At 44.3% G+C, this 19,042-nt stretch overlaps 1 protein-coding gene across 1 annotated transcript in view; it reads left to right on the top strand.

Moving 5' to 3' along the window:
- Nucleotides 1–697: 697 nt before the first annotated feature.
- Nucleotides 698–19,042, top strand: part of LOC136578962 (cadherin-6-like) — a 327,675-nt gene continuing 309,330 nt past the window's right edge. The window contains exon 1 of the mRNA XM_066579187.1: nt 698–870. The gene's annotated coding sequence lies outside the window, so the exon portion shown is untranslated. The remainder of the gene's footprint in view (nt 871–19,042) is intronic.

The following is a 19,042-nucleotide window of genomic DNA, read 5'->3' as shown; positions in this document are numbered from 1 at the left end:
GATAGAAGTGACTCCTAATATATAATAGTAGAGATGCTGCTGGTAATAATAGTTATAATATAATAGTGGGGATATAATAATGATAATGGTACTAGTGGTGATAATACTATTAGTGATGATGTAACAGTGATAGAAGTCACTCCTAATATATAATAGTAGATATGCTGATGGTAATAATAGTTATAATAGTGGGGATATAATAATGATAATGCTACTAGTGGTGATAATACTATTAGTGATGATGTAACAGTGATAGAAGTGACTCCCGATATATAATAGTAGAGATGCTCCTGGTAATAATAGTTATAATATAATAGTGGTCATATAATAATGATAATGCTACTAGTGGTGATACTATTAGTGATGATGTAACAGTGATAGAAGTGACTCCTAATATATAATAGTAGAGATGCTGCTGGCAATAATAGTTATAATATAATAGTGGTCATATAATAATGATAATGCTACTAGTGGTGATACTATTAGTGATGATGTAACAGTGATAGAAGTGACTCCCGATATATAATAGTAGAGATGCTGCTGGTAATACTCCTCCACCAGTGGCAGCCCCCCGGCCCGGCTGCTGCCCCCTCCTCCTGGCACTGTCCGTCTCGGATGGGCGCTCCACACTTCACACTTCGTCCTTCCCGGAGCCCCTCCCCCTCACTCCCCGCTTAACCCTGTGTGTGCGGCGGCACTGACGGCAGCGGCGGCGGCTCGCAGCTCGGGGAGGGCGCTCTGGCTCTGCCTCTCCCCCGTTATTAGGCAGCCGCATGGTTCCTTCTCCTGAGTTAGCAGTGATGCTGAGGAGAGGCTGACGAGCTCCGTGCAGCAGCGGAGGAGGACGCCGAGCGGAGGACATCACAGCCGGTAAGGACACTCTGCTTCCCCGCACTGTCCGCCCGTCCGCACTTCTATGTCGGCGAGTAGAAAGTTGCCGGCCGGGTTACTGAAGGTCACTGAGGGATGTCCGGGGGGGCCGGCAGGCGGCGCCCCTCAGGTGATACCCCGGCAGAGAGGTGGCGCCCCCCAGGTATAAGTCATACCGGGGCGGCTCCCCCCAGGTACAGGTGATACCCCGGCGGAGAGGGAGCTCCCCCCCCAAGTACAGGTGATACCCCGGCAGAGAGGCGGCTCCCCCCAGGTACAGGTGATACCCCGGCGGAGAGGGAGCTCCCCACCCAAGTACAGGTGATACCCCGGCAGAGAGGCGGCTCCCCCGAGGTACAGGTGATACCCCGGCAGAGAGGCGGCTCCCCCGAGGTACAGGTGATACCCCGGCAGAGAAGCGGCTCCCCCGAGGTACAGGTGATACCCCAGGAGCGGCACACCAGGTCTCCTTGTGTGCATTCACACTCCTCGGCTGTCCCGGGACGGAGCAGTAATGGCCGGCAGACCACCTACCTGCCAGCGGGACTGTACCCCGTGGAGTGTCTATAGTGGGAAGTACCTACTGTACTCTGCGGGAAGAGTATGTGCCGGGGCTGCACCAGTGTGTGTGTATATATATATATATATATATATATATATATATATATATATATATATATATATATATATATATATACTTGTCTACTACTCCCATCCTATCATATATATATATATTTTAGGGGGGCAAGTGTATATATATCTGCCCTAATTAAGAAAAAATTATATATATGTAATATTTAGGGCAAGTATATATACGTGTCCTACTCCTCTACTACATGTATATTAGTTGTTATGTAGAATGTTTTCACTTTTCCTGTACGTCCCCCCGGCGCCGGTCTGCGGGGGTCGGTGATCTTACATCTCCAGCTATTCATCCTCCGACATCTGCCAGAGATCTGTGCAATTACTTGATATTTCCCTTTGAGGCGTCCTTTCTGCTGCGGAGATCCGTCTCCTGTCTGACCTCCTCGGGAAGAAGAATAGTGTCCTGCCATCGCAGCAGCGTCACATAATAGCGACAGGCGGGAAGAAAGAGCAATTATCCTGGGATTTGGCAGGAGGTACAATAGAGGGGCCGAGATCAGCGGCGCCCGGCCGTACCTGCGAACAGGCTGCCTTCTTTACTGGCCGCATTATAAGTTGACAAGTAAAGCGCCTGGATCCTGCGAGCTCTAATACTAGATAATGACATTAATTTGATTTGCACCCCTCGCTGCACAGACTTCTCCGGTGAGGAGGGGTATCTGTGCCAGGCGGGTGACTCTAACAATGCCCGGCTTTCTTTGTTTATTCATGTGAAAAGTGGGACAAAATGACACGGAAGGCAAAATAAAGAGTCGAAGCCGGGCCTTGATTGACTTCACTAGGTGCCTGGAAACATGAAAAGCCCCCCAGTGGGTGCTGTGCCCGGTCTTACATGTGTGGCGCAGAACGGGCGCTGCAAACAATAACTATTGATTGGAGTGAACTGCAATCCATACTTTGTAGGGCAGCGCTATTCCACAGGACTCGCCGCATTCTATTCTCTGCTGTCTTCAATTGTCCTTTAAGATTTGGGCACGCTTCCATGTCTCCGGGGAACGCACTTGTCTGTCCTTTGGGTTCTCCAGGAAAACCAATTTGGAGCCATCAGCTCAGTCAAATACATACATGCCTGAGAACAAATTGACATATGCAGTATTTCCTCTCATCACATCTGTCAGCATTCATGGGCTAGAAAGGAGTAAAATGCCTACAGAGATTGCGGATCCCTTCTATTGTGTCAGACGAAAAGAAAAGGTGATTAGAAAGGATTAGGTGGAAATAAAAAAAAAACTAGTAATTAAGAACTTAGATGAAGTTGATTTCTCCCTGGAAGTGACTGGAGTTCCTCCCACATGGCTCCTATGGGACTGACTAATGTTCCAGTCTGATTTCTCTTTGAAGCAAATGCCTATTCCCTTGGGAAATGTGATTCTCCTCTCTCTGCTCTGAGTCTGTTCCCATCAAAGGAGACCCTTTCATTTATTTGACTGCCTTGGATGTGGGTTACTTCTAATTATGCCAGGACATGAGGTTTGCAGCCGTATTCTCCGCAGAATGTGTTTACTAGGCGTTATTCTCAACTTGTGTGAATTGTTTAGTAGCAAGTATTGTGGATGTTATGATACTGAGCGTTTTGATACAATGTTGCGATGTACATCACCCTGCATGCCAGACCCTGAGAGCATCACAGGCCAACGTGGGGTGCTTTTCTCTTCTCGTCGCCTTTTTTTTTTCTCTCCGCAGTTCAAAAGGAGCCTTATCAGAACAAGGACTGCTATCCTGGCAGGCGGCCAAATGAGTAAAATAGAGAGCTTTCAGAAATTAAACAGCCAGAGCTTGAAATGCTATTAGTTTGCCATTTACACTTTCCTATTTCCTTGCACTATTCAAGGAAAACATGTGGCCATATTAGAATTAGGCAGAAAGTTCTGCATGGTGAATCAATATTCTTGCTGATTAAATGCAGGATTTGCCTTGCTATTGAACGGCAACCGTAGCATCTGAAATGTGTTCCTGCGCAGATAAAATATACCGTGGGGGGGGGGGGGGGGGGGGGAGTTGCTTCATCTACTTCTTGCTTAGTCATGACACTGTATTCTAGCAGGTTTACAATAGACCTGGTAATAGGTCAGTGTGGATATGTGTCACCTTATTACATGGATCATGCTAATGAATGCTGATGCCAGCTGCACTAGGGAAGAGCTGACATTCAGGATATGCCGCCATGTTGTCCAGCGTCTCGGTGTCTCCGCTCAGGACAGCCATTTATCTATTAAAGATAATGGCTTCTTTTATTTCCAGACCTGCTTCAGTTTCTGCGGAGTGAAATGTAATGTATTTATGTCTCTCGTGGCACAGGGGGCAAAGCTAGGTGCCGTACCACCTCTTGCCCTGCGCCAAGTAGAAGCAGCTTTGATCTGTTTACTTTTCAGAACTGTATAATCTTGCCGGTGAAGGGGGCCGGTACTGACATTTGGATGAATTGTGTGCACTCCGGTCAGTGGTACCTCAAATGTATTTAACAGATGGAAAAATATTCTTTATGGTGGTAGAAGTGCACTAAAAGGGCCAGGGTATGACTAATCTTGGGCCGGCTTCACATGGGCGTATATGCAGTTAATAGAACCCATTGATTTTAATGGGTTCATTCTTGGGAGGGGTATCATCACTCCTTAAGGAGAGCACCTAGTAGGTGAGTGAGGCCATGCATGCTCCTCTGGGAAATATATGCAAATAAGGAAGATGGACCAATGCCTCTGCAGCGCCACCTATTGAATGCAAATCCAGGTCTGACTCTTTATACAGGTCTTTGAAACAATAATTGGGAATTGAACACCAGAATTGATTTTGGCTTGGTTTTCAATTCCCAATCATTGTTATAAAGACCTGCATAAAGGGTCGTTCGTTGATTTGCAGGAATGCCGGCATCCAATAGATGGCGCTGCAGAGGTATTGTTCCATCCTCCTTATTTGAATGGGTTCATTCACATGTGCGTATTTTTCCTGCGCATTTCGGTGGTGCAAAAAAAGAAAATGCAGCCTGCTCTATTTTGCTAGACATTTGCGCACGAAAAGTCCCCATAGAAATCACCGGGGATGCACAAATGCATGTGCAATACAATAGCAGATACGTGAAACGCTGCGTAATTGCGCAGAAAAAAAGAACAAATCTTGAATTCATTAGACTAATTACCCATTTCAATACAATGGTCATTTTTTTCGTGCGCAAATGCATATCCCTTGCCTGCAGCGAAAATATGAAATATACGCAATGCACATGCAAAGAAAGAATAGTTCATTCCGCAAATATGCGGCGTTCATATAAGCATACGCTGGTGTGAAGCCGGCCATACTCTATATAAGGTGCGTGGCGCAGCGTGAGGGCGGCTGTGCCCGGTGTGCGCGCTTTACATCTGCTCAAGTGTGCTAATTGTGTTATCTGGGTGTCATGTTGGCAGCTGGCTGGCAGCTAGTGGGCAGGATGCAGCCTTGTATTCAGTGCAATAGATGCTTTGGCTGCAGCGAGGGCGACATTATTATTCTCTGTGATATTTAGTAAGAAGTGCTCATATATTTCAAGGTGAAACTAGAGGTGAGTGTGAAATAGACCCCGGCGCTGGTAATGGTTTGCTGCAGATTCAGCCTTCCTCCACAGCGATGGCAGGGACTGATTAATCCTGATGATTGTGGCGGATCACTTCCTAGGAGCCGGGAAACTACAGGTCTGTAAAGGGAGGGCAGTTCAGCTTCATCTGGAGTCTGGCTGATGGAGAGGAGTCATTTGAAGTTAGGATGTAGCACTCTGGTCGCACCATTGTAGATTTCTTGTATCTGTGCCCGGGTGAGAGCCGCGCTCATTACTTTATAACTAATTTGATGTAAAGTGGTCAGCCTAACATAAAGGAGCTCATTTATATTCCGCTGCTAATATAGGTCAATCTAAAGTAAAGGCAGGAATGCTTCTGGATAGAGGAGACCGGTGGGCTGCGATATGTGTGAGCGGTGGTGTTGGCTGAATGTAGACTCTTCTATCCCTACGTACAGCGGCAGGAGGGACACAAGTCTGCCTCCAGATCCCGGGCTTCAGCTCTTTTCTTCCTTCTTTGTTGTGCCTTTCTATTGTCAATAGTGCTGCTCTTATGATACTTTATTACAATCTCATACTACTAATTTACATACCATTCACGATTGATGCTAAAGCGTTACAAGGGTTAATTTCAAGAGGCAGAGACACAATTTTAATGTCTTAAAAGTATATGGACTTTAAGGGTACCTTCACACTTGGCGAAATCTACAGTGGCCAAGTCCGCACCTAATCGGGGCAGATTGAGCCATGTTTTAACTTGTGGATCAGCTGTGGAATTTAACCCTTATATTTCAGGACTGAATTCCACAGCAGAAGGGCTCTTCCACACGGCCATATGTGTTTTTACGTGTTCTCGGCCGTGCCAAAAAGTTGCATGAACGTCCGTTTTTCCACACTCATGGCTAGTGTTTTCTCACCCATTCACATGACTGGGAGCAATGCTTTTTAGTGAAATAATTCGCCACACCCAGCAAAACCCTCGCTCTGCCAAAATCCTCGGGGTGCCCTCCAATGCCTATATAGAGGCACCTGTAAGCTTTTCGCTGTGTTGGACGCTGCTGAAATGCCTCCCCTCCCTTTCTTTGTCCAGTTCCCATAGGAGTCTATGGGAGCCACCGCTGTATATTGGGCAAAAGATAGTTCCAGAACTATCTTTCTGCCTGCGGTATATGCGTTGGCGTGTACTTCAGTCACGTATGTTCCACTTTTCACAGTCCAACGTATTTACACACCGTATATTTGCCTGTGTGAACTGATGTATTGAAAAACAAAGCCGCAGATGGTCGCGTATATTGTTCGGCTGTAAAAAAACACGCCATTTATGTGCTCGTGTGAATGAGCCCTAATGGCGGCTTTACACGGACATATCTGCATGCACAATGCACAGAGTAGAACCTATTGATTTCAACGGGTTTGTTCTCATTTTCTTTTCTTGCGTGCACAAAAACATACAGCATGCTCTGTTTTGTGCGCATTTGTGCACCAAATGGCCAAGTAAGAGTCGCTGGGGGTTGCGCAAATGCAAATACGCAAGGAGATACGTAAAATACTGTGCAAAACCGCAGGGAAATAAGATATCCGGACCTCATTAGGCTAAATAGCCTTTTAAGTCAGGACGTGGGTGTGTTGCCCACACATATGAACAGGCCCTGCATATGCAAAACAGTACAGTACAAAGCGCAGACATGCGTGCAAAAGCACTTGGTTCATAGTGCAAATGATATTGCGCTGAAGGGTGCGTATATACCGCGTGAAGCCGTCCTAAATCTACAGCATAGACATGCTACGGATTCATCCTGGAAAATTTCTGCAAGTTTTTTTGTTGTAGTTTTTTTCCCATCCGCCCCACCTGCTCGTACTGTAAATGCTACAAAAGATTCACAGCGATTCCACTAGTGGAAATTGTGCAGTATTTGTGGCCCGTGCGAAGGCGGCCTTACGATTGCTGCCCATTTTTCTTGCTGGATCGCACATTGGGCACTATTATTTATACTGTTCGTTCACGCTTGGGTTACCTGATATTCTGTGGCTGGATGATACGGCCTACAAATAAAATCTAAATTTAGTTTTTTTGCTTCTCTTTCCCAAAACTTAAAGGGGTTCTCCAACTTTAAAAAAAAAAAAAATTACATTTGTGTTTTTTTTAACTTTTGCATTTTACATTAAAGCTAACTTGGGACTGACAACCAACTGTTAGGTAGATTCACAACTGGCTGAGTGATCGTACTCAAAGAGTGGTCATAAATGGCTGCACATCCAAGTGGTAGAATGTATCAAGTGGGGACCACAAGGCCCTGTCCGAGGCCCAGTGTTCAACATTTTTATAAATGATCTGGAGGAGGGAATTGATGGCAAACTGATCAAATATGCTGACGACACAAAGCTAGGAGGGGTAGCTACCACTAGGGAAGAGAGAGAGAGTATTCAAAAAGACCTAGAAAAGCTTGAACAGTGGGTAGCGACTAACAGAATGGTATTTAACAAGGAGAAATGCAAATTCCTACATCTGGGCAAGAAAAATGAAAAAAGCACATACAGAATGAGAGGAGTTGAGCTAAGCAGCAGCACATGTGAAAAAGACTTGGGTATACTAATAGATCATAGACTGAACATGAGTCAACAATGTGATGCAGCAGCCAAAAAGGCAAACACAATTCTGGGATGTATTAAGAGAAGCATAGAGTCTAGATCACGTGAGGTCATTATCCCCCTCTACTCTTCCATAGTCAGACCTCATCTGGAATACTGTGTCCAGTTCTGGGCACCCCACTTTAAAAAAGACATAGACAAACTGGAGCAAGTTCAGAGAAGAGTCACCAAGATCGTGAAACCTAGCATAACAGCTCAGAAAGAACTGAAAATTAGAAATAGATCCTGCAGGGGGAAAACTGGTTATAAATATATGATACTAGTCCTACAATGGCCAGAAATGGTGTTAATCCTCATGTACACATACATGGCAGCTTATTCTGAAATGTTAGGTACATGAATGGGACTGAGATGCATTACAGCGGCACTGTTTCTGGAAAATGAGAAATCTTGTTTTCTAATATTGAAAAAACAATACATACTTGCTAATCTGACAGCAGAATCCAGGCTGCATTACAGTATGTGCATGCAGCATCGGCACAGGCTGTGGTAAGACTCTATTCACATGCGCTTCCTTATTTTTCAGTCAGTGGTTCTGCTATCTTCAGTCTGCTGCTCTATTCCTGCTTTCCAAATAGTGAACTTTAATGTCACAGATCTGACGAAGCAGTCAGCAGACTAAGATATCAAAAATGAAGTTCGAACTAGCCAAATATCACAGTGTGACTCAAATATAAAACATAACCTTTAGTATGATTTCTAGAAACAACCTGTACCAAAGTCAGACCTACCATACATGAGATCACAAAATGAAATACCAGGCGAGATAAATCAGATATAGCATAGGAGCAGGAGGAGAGCCTGTATTTACCCTAATAAGCCCTCCACTCACACCCTACCCGTAATAACCGAATAGCCGCCCTGACAAGGGTGATCCTGAATCGGAACCTATGTAGCTACCCTAATCCATATACACCCTATAATAAGGTGGCTTTGATCATCAGCAAAGCTTAGAGTAAGATAGGCTCTCCTACTACTTCTATGCTATCCTGATATCCCTTTGTGTGATCTGGTATATAGTCAGTAGGTCTGTCTTTGGTATAGATTGTTTTTGGAGATAAGAATAACGAATGTTGTAAATGGGCATCAATACTGGGATATTTAAAAATAGTGGACATTTAATGGGAATCCAATGGAGACCATTATAAGTTAATGGGGTCCGTCAGTAGTTTTTGGTATCCATTGGAATATGGATCTGTTGTACCTGTCAGGGTCCTCGAAAAGCCCCATCTTCTGAAGAGCTTACAGGTATGCCCAGAGTATTTGCTGACCTCTGGCTTTCCACTCCATTTGTAAAGAGACCTACTGTGATAATAACAGCATATTAGTAAGAGTACTAATAAGAGCGCTCATCTCCCTCTGTGTGGCACCCTGACATTGGCACATGTGACTTTCTCTGTTTAAAGGGATTGTCCCAGAAAAAATATTGCTTATAGCTTAATCCAGGCGATAATTCCAAACAGTTTTGTATTAACACTTAATGGTTAAAATAAGCTTCTATCCCCAGATGTTGTAGGACTCATCTTAGAATAGCGCCACCTGCTGTTTCTATTCTGTATCTACCTCAGTAATTGTTCCAAGGTGGTCACACCTGCTCAGTCTTGCTTCTGCTTGTCAGGGCCCCTGCACACTGGTGAGGGTAATAACGGGCCATGATTCACCACCTGATATCGCCCTCGCAATCCTTGCCTATTAAGCCATGCCTGTCAGATCGCTGTATAATGTAATACTATGGCATTATATCATACTGCAGGATTGCAAGTTCATGTTCCTCGGGGGATTAAAAAAAATCTGTTTAAAATTTTTTTATTAATTATTAAAAAAATAAAATGTAACAAATGTTTAAAAAAAAAAAAACTTTTTCCCAAATTTATAAAAAAAATCAAAATTAGAAAAAAAACCTCAAAGCATATTTGGTATCGCTGCATCCGTAAAAATCTGATCTTTCAAAGTAATGCATTATTTATCCCGCACGGTGAGTGTTGTCAGAAAGGAAAAAAACATGTCAGGATTGTGCTTTTTTTGGTCACGCCCCGTTTCCTAGAAAAAATATAATAAACAGCAATCAAAAAGTTGTATGAACTCCAAAATGGTACCGATAGAAACTAGAGGACGTCCCGCAACAAACGAGCCCCCCTACAACTGTGTTGTCGGAAAAATACATTAATTTACGGCTGTCAGGAGATGGCGGTAGAAGATAATTCCATTTTTTCCAAAAATATTTTATTTTTTTAAAGTAGTACATCAAAAGAAACGCTCTATAAATGTAGCCTCATAGTCATTGTACCGACCCGCAGAATGAAGAGATGTGTCATTTCTGCTGCAGTGTGTCCCCCGTGAAGAAAGACCCCGCCCCAATAATGGTGGAATTGTGTTTTTGTTTTTTTCTCATTTCACTTCACTTTGAATTTTTAGTTTTTCAGTACATTATATGGTAGATTACAAACTGCGGCACCACTGAAAATACAAGTCATCCTGCAGAAGACGAGCCCTCAGGCAGCTATGCTGATAGATAGATAAGAGTTGTGATTCTCATGCATACAGAAGGTGTGTGCAGACTTGTTAGGGATCCCGACGGACGTGTAGAGCAAGGAACTTTCTATATATTTACAGTCAGACACCGCAAAAAAACTCAAACAACGTCTACTAATAAAATCCAACTTGTATTAGGTAGTAATTCTAATAATATCTGGGCAAAATGAGCAAAATAGTAAAAACACACAGCCTCAGGGCTAATTCACATGGACGTATACCGGTCGTGTTTATACACCCAGATGATATATGCTGCCCCTCCCTGCAAGGGGAGGAGGCGGGATGGGGAGGGAGCTAGTGTGATGAGCTCCCACCCCCTTCCACTATTTGCAAAGGAGTGGCGGGACGGGGTGGGGATAAGCTCCGCCCCATCCAACCTCTACTATTGCAAACAGTGGTGAGGGGGTGGAGCTCAGTGCACTAGCTCCCTCCCTGTCCCGCCTCCTCCCCTTGCAGAGAGGGGCAGCGTATATCGGCCAGGTGTGAAAACCCGGACGATATATGTCCATGTGAATAAGCCCTCACAACCATAAAGGGGCTATGATATTCAATGGGTGTAATAAATTGCTAAAATGAGCAAATTGTGTAACTTCCAGTCGCTAATAGAGACGGGAATAGCAGATGCAGTGATTCCACATTATCAGAGTGCGCTACATCCAGGAAGGCACACAGCACTAATTAGGAATTAGCATCTAACACTTATTGCATATCACCCCCTTTATGGGAGATTGATATTCTGCAAGGCAAAGGCTTTGTGTTTTTGACTATTTTGCTCATTTTGGCCAAGTATTGGAATTATTACTTAATACCCGGCTGCCAAAGAACATGATGGCTGATAATGTCAGAGCTGATACTGGCATGGATATCACACAACTGAAAGAAGCAGTGCAAGACCGAAAAACATGGCGGGAGCTCGCCTTTAGGGTCGCCGCGGGCCGTGAGCGACTAAATGGTTAACAACAACAACTGTTACATTTTATGAGTGGATTTAGTTTATTTGGGTTTTGTTCCCATGTTGCAGATTGTACCTGAGGTCTAACACGATTTCTGGCCATTATAGAACTCGTATCCTACATTTTCTATCAGCTTTTCCCCTCTGCAAGCTGTATGTCTAATTTCTAGAGACAACCGCTATGCTGCTTTCTATACATTGTGCAGAGAGAAGAGCAAAAATATCCTCCCCCCCCCCCCTCTCGCTCATAATATAACTCATCATGCAGGACACTACAGCAGTGTAGATGTGAAAGCCAACAAACACTGGGTTTGAGCAAGTCTATCCCCCCTCCCTGCTCCATAGACTTCCATGGGCAGTGTGAGTCATCGCGCCACTTCACTTCCTGTGTTCCATCTTCTTATCTCTGTTACTAGAGATAGACTTCATGCGACAACAAGCAGTGGACGGCTAATAAAAAGGTTTTTGATCCTCCTAACAATATTTCCACTGTTTTTCTCCCAAGCATGCAGTTGGGGGCTTGTGTGAAGCTGTAGGCAGTAGCAGCATGCCAAGATGCCGCGTATGGCGCTTTATCTCCACACACTGCTGCTACCTGCCGTTTACAAAGATGTTTTTTTCTTCTTTTGTATAAAATACACATGCATTCATAACACTTGTAGTAAACCATCATCAGCGGCCGCTCCGCGGAGAGGATACTCCTCCTACATCCTGCACTGCATTCGTCTGCTACAAACTACATGGTGACTAAGGAAATTCGCAGCATATTGTGTGTGTAACAAGCAGTGAATGGAGCCCATTCGTTTTAATGGGTTCATTCACAGATGAATATTTTTCATGCGACTTTTGATGTCAACATGTTTTTAAATGTCCACTCTTGGTGTATATTACACAAAACCTGCGTATCTTTGCACTAAAGCAATTGGATTCTGTGCGTTTTGGGTTTTTTTTACACATGGAAATACATTGCGTGTTTATGTATGTAAAAAAACCATGCAGGTAAACGGTACATTTCAGTCCGTGAATGCGCTGTGTATTCACGGATGTATAAGAGCCCATACAGTAGGAGACGCCATCTGTCAGGTCTGGCTGTCAGCTTCACCTGTTCTAGAAATGCCCTATGTGTGATATTAGGATATGGAGACGCCGCAGCCTGCTGCCGGGAGCTGTGAAGGTGCGCCCATATCAGTCTAGGAATTGATATTTAGATGGAAAAGGTCAGAAGTCGTCTTGTATATTTCCGGAAGCCTTTGGTAAAATATCTGGTCTGCTTTCCATCAGTTCAGCTTTTCGTGTGACAAAAATAAATCTTACGTAAAAATAGCGCACAAGTAGGAAAAGTGTCTGGAGACGGTTTACAGTATGTGAAACGAAGCAAAATCTATCAATCGTTTGCTATATCCGCAGAGACGGCTCATTAATGTGTAAATTCGGTGCCGGTGTTATGCTTTGGCATATCTATTACAAGAATCAATCACTGAGGTCTAGGACAGGGGGCCGGGCCGGGCCATGGGCAGCAAATCACAAGGAGGACAGCTTTCCTTCACTCATCGATGTCTGAGCAGAATCTACCTAGTTTGCTTATTTATCACATGATGGGCAAGATGCTAATCTAAGGCCCTGCCCGCCGATCAGCTGATCACTGTTGGTACGGCTTCTGAACCCGCCGGTGATCAGCTGTTGGCTGGTGAAGTGGCTGCCAGCTATACATTACTGATACATTAATGAATGGCCGTTCATGTCATAGAAGAATGGGTTGTCCGCTGATGCTGGTCGGCTCCAGTCTTCAGTCTTCTCATGTGGATCCGGTTTAGGCTGCATCATTGCTCTATCCGCAGTTGAGACGAGGCGAGCAGCACCTTGTCCAGAAAGGATTTGCTTACTAAAAATAGTAGTTTGGGAAACCTGCAAACTAAAAATAGACATTTACTTTGCGTTTTTTAATTATTTACTGTCCTCACAAGGTTACATCGCCGCTCTTGTTTTCTTAAAGGAGTTGTGCAAGATTAGAAGAACATAATGCCCATTCTGGTACCGCAGCTCAACCCTTATGAGTTCCAATTCTAGACCCCGCCGACAAACAAGAGACGCACATTTTCTTTAAAAATATCATACTTTTTTTTTCTAAACCTGGACAATTCCTGTAAACGTACTTTTATCAGCACTGTATTGAGTGTGAGGACACATTGTCAGTAAGTTTACGTATAAGGATTCCAGCAAGGGTTTCGGGGGTCTCCGACTGCACTCACGCCTGCATTAGGGCTCAGCTCAGGGTTTACGTCTCTCTGCTCAGTTTTTGGAGGAGAGAAACTGAAATTTAAAAAAAACTACATTTTTCTTAAACCCCATTGAAAACAATGAGGAAAAAAACGGATTTTTTTTTTTTTTTCAGTTTTATTTCAGTTTCTCCCCTCCAAAAATGGAGCAGAAAGACAGAAACCCTGAGCTGAGCCCTAACGCCGGTGTGAGTGCAGCCTGACTCATACACAGCTTAGTATACACATTCCTAAAAGGGTTGTCTCACCACTGACTTCTATCAGATATCCACATTATAGGCCTCTTTCACACGAGCAACAGGAAGCTGTAGGATCTTCTACTGGAAAAGGCACCGCATGGCACCGCACCGCACAAAGATCACACTCTTTCCTGTGATATGATGCAACACAAAGGAAGGATCCATAAGGAAATGCGGTCTACAAAACATCGCAAATCGCGGCAATATTCAGCATGACGCAGCCTACAAAACATTGCTAATGTGGAGGAACCCATTGGGAAGCATGGGCCTCATATACATGTGATTTGTAGCGCTGTCGCGTCGTCAGAAAATTGTGCGATTTTGTTGCCTATGTGAAAGCGGCGTAAGTGATAAGTGTGATTGATGCGGGTCTCACCGCTGAGAACCCGACCAATTCCTGGAAGGGGAGTCCCAAGTCCCCCTCTTCTTGGTACTGCAGGATCGCTGCACTGACCCACAAATTGAATGGAGCTGGTGGCCGCACATGTACTTTGCCCCTCCATTTATTTCAATGGGGCTGACAGAGATAGCCAGAGGTTTGTACTTTATCAGTCCCAATGAAATGAACAGAGTGGGGGAGCGCATGGCTCCATTCAGTCTGACCCGCAGTGACAAGAAGAAGGGGACCTGGGACCCTCGTTCCTGGGATTGGTGGGGGTCTCAGTGGTCAGACGCCCATCGATCAAACTGTTATCACCTATCCTGTGGATAGGTGATAAGTCAATCATGAGACAACCCATTTAAGGCCCTTTTATATGGCCTGATATGAATATTTGTTCGCCTGATCATCAGGCTGTGTCAAAGGGACAACGATTAACTGATGAATGAGGAAACGGGTTTATTGCTGTTGGCTGTCCAGTACATCTCTCCAGGTGGACAAGGAGATGTACAACCGGCTCCTTGTGGACAAGTGATCATAGTAACCATTATTTGCCCCCATACCTGCAAATCTCGGCTGTTCAGCATGCTTAGTCAGTCAGTGCTGGTTGCGCCAGGCCAAGGATCGGCCCATGTAGAGGGACCCTATTCACACAGACACAAAGGGCTAAGTTTACTCATGTTTCCTTATTTGTTAATTGGTGAACAGTTGGCACCGGGATTAGTTATCGTCGTTACTATTAAAAGTTTGATGGAACAAGAAAGTTTTTTACATGAAAAACGTATCCGAAGTCGTGACGCTGAACAGACGGCGGAGACCTGCTAACTACGCCATAACTTAGGGAGTCTAAGAACTTTACAGAACACTGTCAACATTCAGCAGAAAGGTATAAGATGTATTTACATTAAGTGCGCAGAACAGCTCTCTTCCGATAAGAAATCCTGCTAATATTTACATACGGAAGACCACCTAAGGTAATGTTTATACAAAGCTGCTAGCAAGGAATTAATATTATGGACACTATGTTATGTTTAAACAGAGATAAGTAGAAAGCTGTGCGTCCAGCTTGTACGGCTTATTCATTCTCTTGCTTGCTGCCGGGGCTTTATCCCAGCGCTGATGTTAATTTAAATATTACAGTTTACCAAATAAGAAAAACACTGAAGCTAATAAGAAAGGCGAATGTCATCGCCTCCACATCCAGTGCTTGGTCAAGTGCGGAAATACAGAGATGCAACGTTGGGTCAAGACGGATGTGTAGTGCTGGAAGAGCAAGTAAACGTCGGTTATGGACATGTCCGGAATAAGTATACTATTGTAGGGTATATGGACTCTATGAAACAAAATGTCACCATGGTTGCAGCTCCCATTATCTGTTCCTTGTGGCTACAATTGTGGACCCATTCTCCAGCATTGGGCTATGCCCTCAAACAGATAGACTCTAAAGAAAGAGACAAAATGATGTATTGGCAGTAAAGTGTGTCAAGAACTGACCTCTCAGCATGTGACATGGATGTGGCCACAAAGGGTCTTATAGAGTGACAGCGACTGAACTTATTAAAGTTTAAAGCTTTAATATAAAAAGGATAATATAAAAGGGCATAAAATACAGTCAAACCATCTGCAAAAATGGAAATAACAGAAGAATGCCAGATCCTCTCTAATTAGGTCGGTTTGAATCTGGGTGTGAGGAGACGCGCTGGCCACAGGCAGTCCACTGGAGTCTGATAGGTTTTCTTGGCCAGGACCACACTTTTACCAAGTTCCAGCAACACCCCCATAAGGGCTTATTGGCAGGAACGCAGTTAATAGAGCCCATTAAGTTCCGTGGGTTTGGTCACGTCTGTTCTACTCGTGCAAAAAAAACCACACATCCTATTTTGGTGCGTATTACACACTGATCAGCCCATGTTAAACTTAATTGGCCATCGAAATCAAAGGGAGCATGCTTGCGTGTGCATTGTAATAGGCGACGAAGTGCGTAAAAAATCACTTAAGCCCACGAAAATAGAGCAGACAGCGTTTGAATATTGCAGCAGAAGAAATATCACATTAGAACATTAGACTGCGAAACCCCATTGAAATCAATGGAGGCGTTTTACAGCGGTGTTTGAAACGCCGCGGTAAACGCGGTATAAAGAGTTGGGTGTGGCGGCGGCCTTAATGGTTGCATCGGGCATAAAATTAGCAGGGAAAGAAAATATACAGTTATGTGTTAGAGCACAAAATGTGGAGAGAAAGCAGCGGACGTGGCGGCGCATCCCGCATGTGCAGCGACTTCTTATTACTCAGTGTGGGGCTTGTAAACTGGGATTATATTAGGTTTGAGCTTTAACCCTTTGCAATCCAATTTTGGATTCAGGGTTTTCCCAGAGGGCTTTCTCTTTCTCTGATTATACAATGACGCCATCTGCTGGCTGGAGCCAGTACTGCAGTATGAGACATCCTGGAGAGGCCCCCCGACAACAGAGCCACCAGTAATATACAGTAAGAATACCCTGCTGGACATCTTCCGACATTGGAGCTGTACAGCCTTCAATCAGAATGTCTTTAGACGCCACACAGTGGATTGGAAAGGGTTAATCTAAGCCAAACAAGCATCAGGCAACAACCCTTACATGATGCCAGGCGTCGGGAAATAAAAAGAGGCCGTCAGTCTGAAGAAAAAATGTTTTATCTGCAGTCTGCCTGCCTCTAACTACACTGATTGGGTGGACAGCGGCGTATTATGGGGGCCGGTGGGCTCTTCTAAGAGGACACAAGGAACAGTAACTATCAAAGATTCTAGCAACTCCTGAATCAGATGTAACCATTATGGAAGCTCTCCTCTCGCCTGTCTGATGGCTTGTGCCTGTATGCGAGTACATGCCACATGCCAGCCGTCAATCAACGATGGGGCCGGAGGAGGCAGTGGTGGGGGGGCGCTCCCTGGTTTGGGGGGCGCTCCCCTCATGATTATAACATTCTCATAACTTCTATAGCCTATTGTATTCTCTGACGGCTGCTCTTACGCCTCCTTCACACTGGCGAGCGCCATTTTGCTGAAAAAAAAAAATCGAAGCAAAACCTTGTCTCTGCTCCCGCGATTTGTGAGCGCCAGCGCTGCTTTTTTCTGAGAATAATCTCGCATCGCTGCCCATATACGCAGCCGGCACATATACGCTCAGCCAAAACGTAGTTCTAGAACTATGTTTTAGCTAATATTGGGGGGTCCTATAGACTCTTATGGGAGCAGGGAAAGAAAAGGGAGGGGGAGGCATTTTTGCAGCGTCCAACGCTGCGAAAAGTTTACAGGTGCCTCTATGTAGGCATTGGAAGGCATCGCCAGGGTTTTCCTGGGTGCGGCGTATTTTTTCACTAAAAACGACGCTCGCGGTCGTGTGAATGGACGAGGAAACGCTGGCCGTGATTGCGGGAAAAAGCCCTACAGGCGCTTATACGGAGCAGGTGTGAAAACCTAAAAATGCCGTCGCCGTATAGGCGCTCATGGGAAAGAGCCCCCAGGGGGAGCGGAGTAAGGACAGACCAGCTTCAAACAGGTTCTCCACCTAAATTTGTAGCAACAGATGTATGGTTATTAACCCCTTAGAGACGCGGCCCTCCCTACAGTAAAAAACATCCTACATCTTTTATCCATCAGTGTAGATGTGGCAGGCCGTGTGTTCGTGCCGGGCGAGCTGCATTATGCAGGTACTGTTTAATGTACTGCAAAAACCTTTAAAAATTCTAAGTGGAGAGAAATGGGGGGAAAAATGAAATTTCGCCATCTTTGGGGTGTCTTGTGTCTACAGCATACACACTGCCGCAATAATGACATAACTGTATTCTACGGGTCGCTATGGTTACTGCGACACCAAATTTATATCGTTTTTCTTTCGCTGCACTACTTTTAAAATATAAAATATCTTTGAAAAATCGTAACATTTATTTTCTGCCGCCGTCTTCTGACCGCCATGACTGTGTTCATTTTTCTGTCCACGTAGTTGTTACAGGGCTCGTTTTTTGCAGAAAGGTCCTGTAGTTTGTATTGGTAACATTCTGGAGTATTTACAACTTTCTGATCACTTTTTATTGCATTTTTTTTCTTGGACACAGGTTACCCAAAAAGCGCCATTCTGACAGTGATCTTTGATAAATAATGTGTTACTTTGATAGAGCGGACTTTTGCAAACGCAGCAATACCTAATATGTTTGTTTTGTTTTTTGTTTTTTTTAGATTTTTTATTATAAATTTGGCAAAAGGTGTTTTTTTATGTTTATTTCCTTTTGCTATATAATTAATAAAAGTTTTTAAAACTGATCTTTAAAATATTTATTTTTAGTCCCTATAGGGGACAAGAACTTGTGATAGTTTGATCGCATCCACAGTATGATGTAATACAATAGTATTACATCATACCGCTATCTATCACGCCACACCCCTGGAAGGGCTTGATAGGCAAACTGTAATATCAGCCCTGGGGGCTTTCAGCTGCCATGGCAAACGAACGGCATCCCGCAATCTCAACTCCAATTGGGGCATTTAAAGGTTTACCTGCATTGTATGGAGCCGTATCGAATCCCCATCCCCCTCCATGATGTAAATGTACATCCTGGAGTATTAAGGGGTTAAGGGAATAAAAGACAGAAAAAGATATATATTGCTTGTCGGATATCAAGTGTACCATCAGAGTTACTGCCTCATTCAAAATTGCTTGATTTTTTTATTTTTTATTTTTTTCTTTTCCCAGTTTAATTTGGATTTACACCAAAACGTATCCATGGAAGAATGTTCTCACGTCATTTCATACTGCGCTTCACAGTCACAACTAGCTTCCATACAGGGAAGGTTCAATCATGAAAGGGACGGTAGTCTAATAAAGTGGCCATTCAGTCTACATGTCTATTACACCCTGCCATTCCCCATCTCTCCTGTGTCAGTGCTTCCCCAGTGCCTCGCTGGCTTTCCTTTTTTGGCCTCCAGAGATGATCTAG

Source organism: Eleutherodactylus coqui, chromosome 9 (genome assembly GCF_035609145.1).
Source record: "Eleutherodactylus coqui strain aEleCoq1 chromosome 9, aEleCoq1.hap1, whole genome shotgun sequence".
Taxonomy (NCBI): domain Eukaryota; kingdom Metazoa; phylum Chordata; class Amphibia; order Anura; family Eleutherodactylidae; genus Eleutherodactylus; species Eleutherodactylus coqui.
The sequence above is the reverse complement of the archived record's forward strand: the minus strand, read 5'-3'. Positions and strand labels throughout refer to the sequence as shown.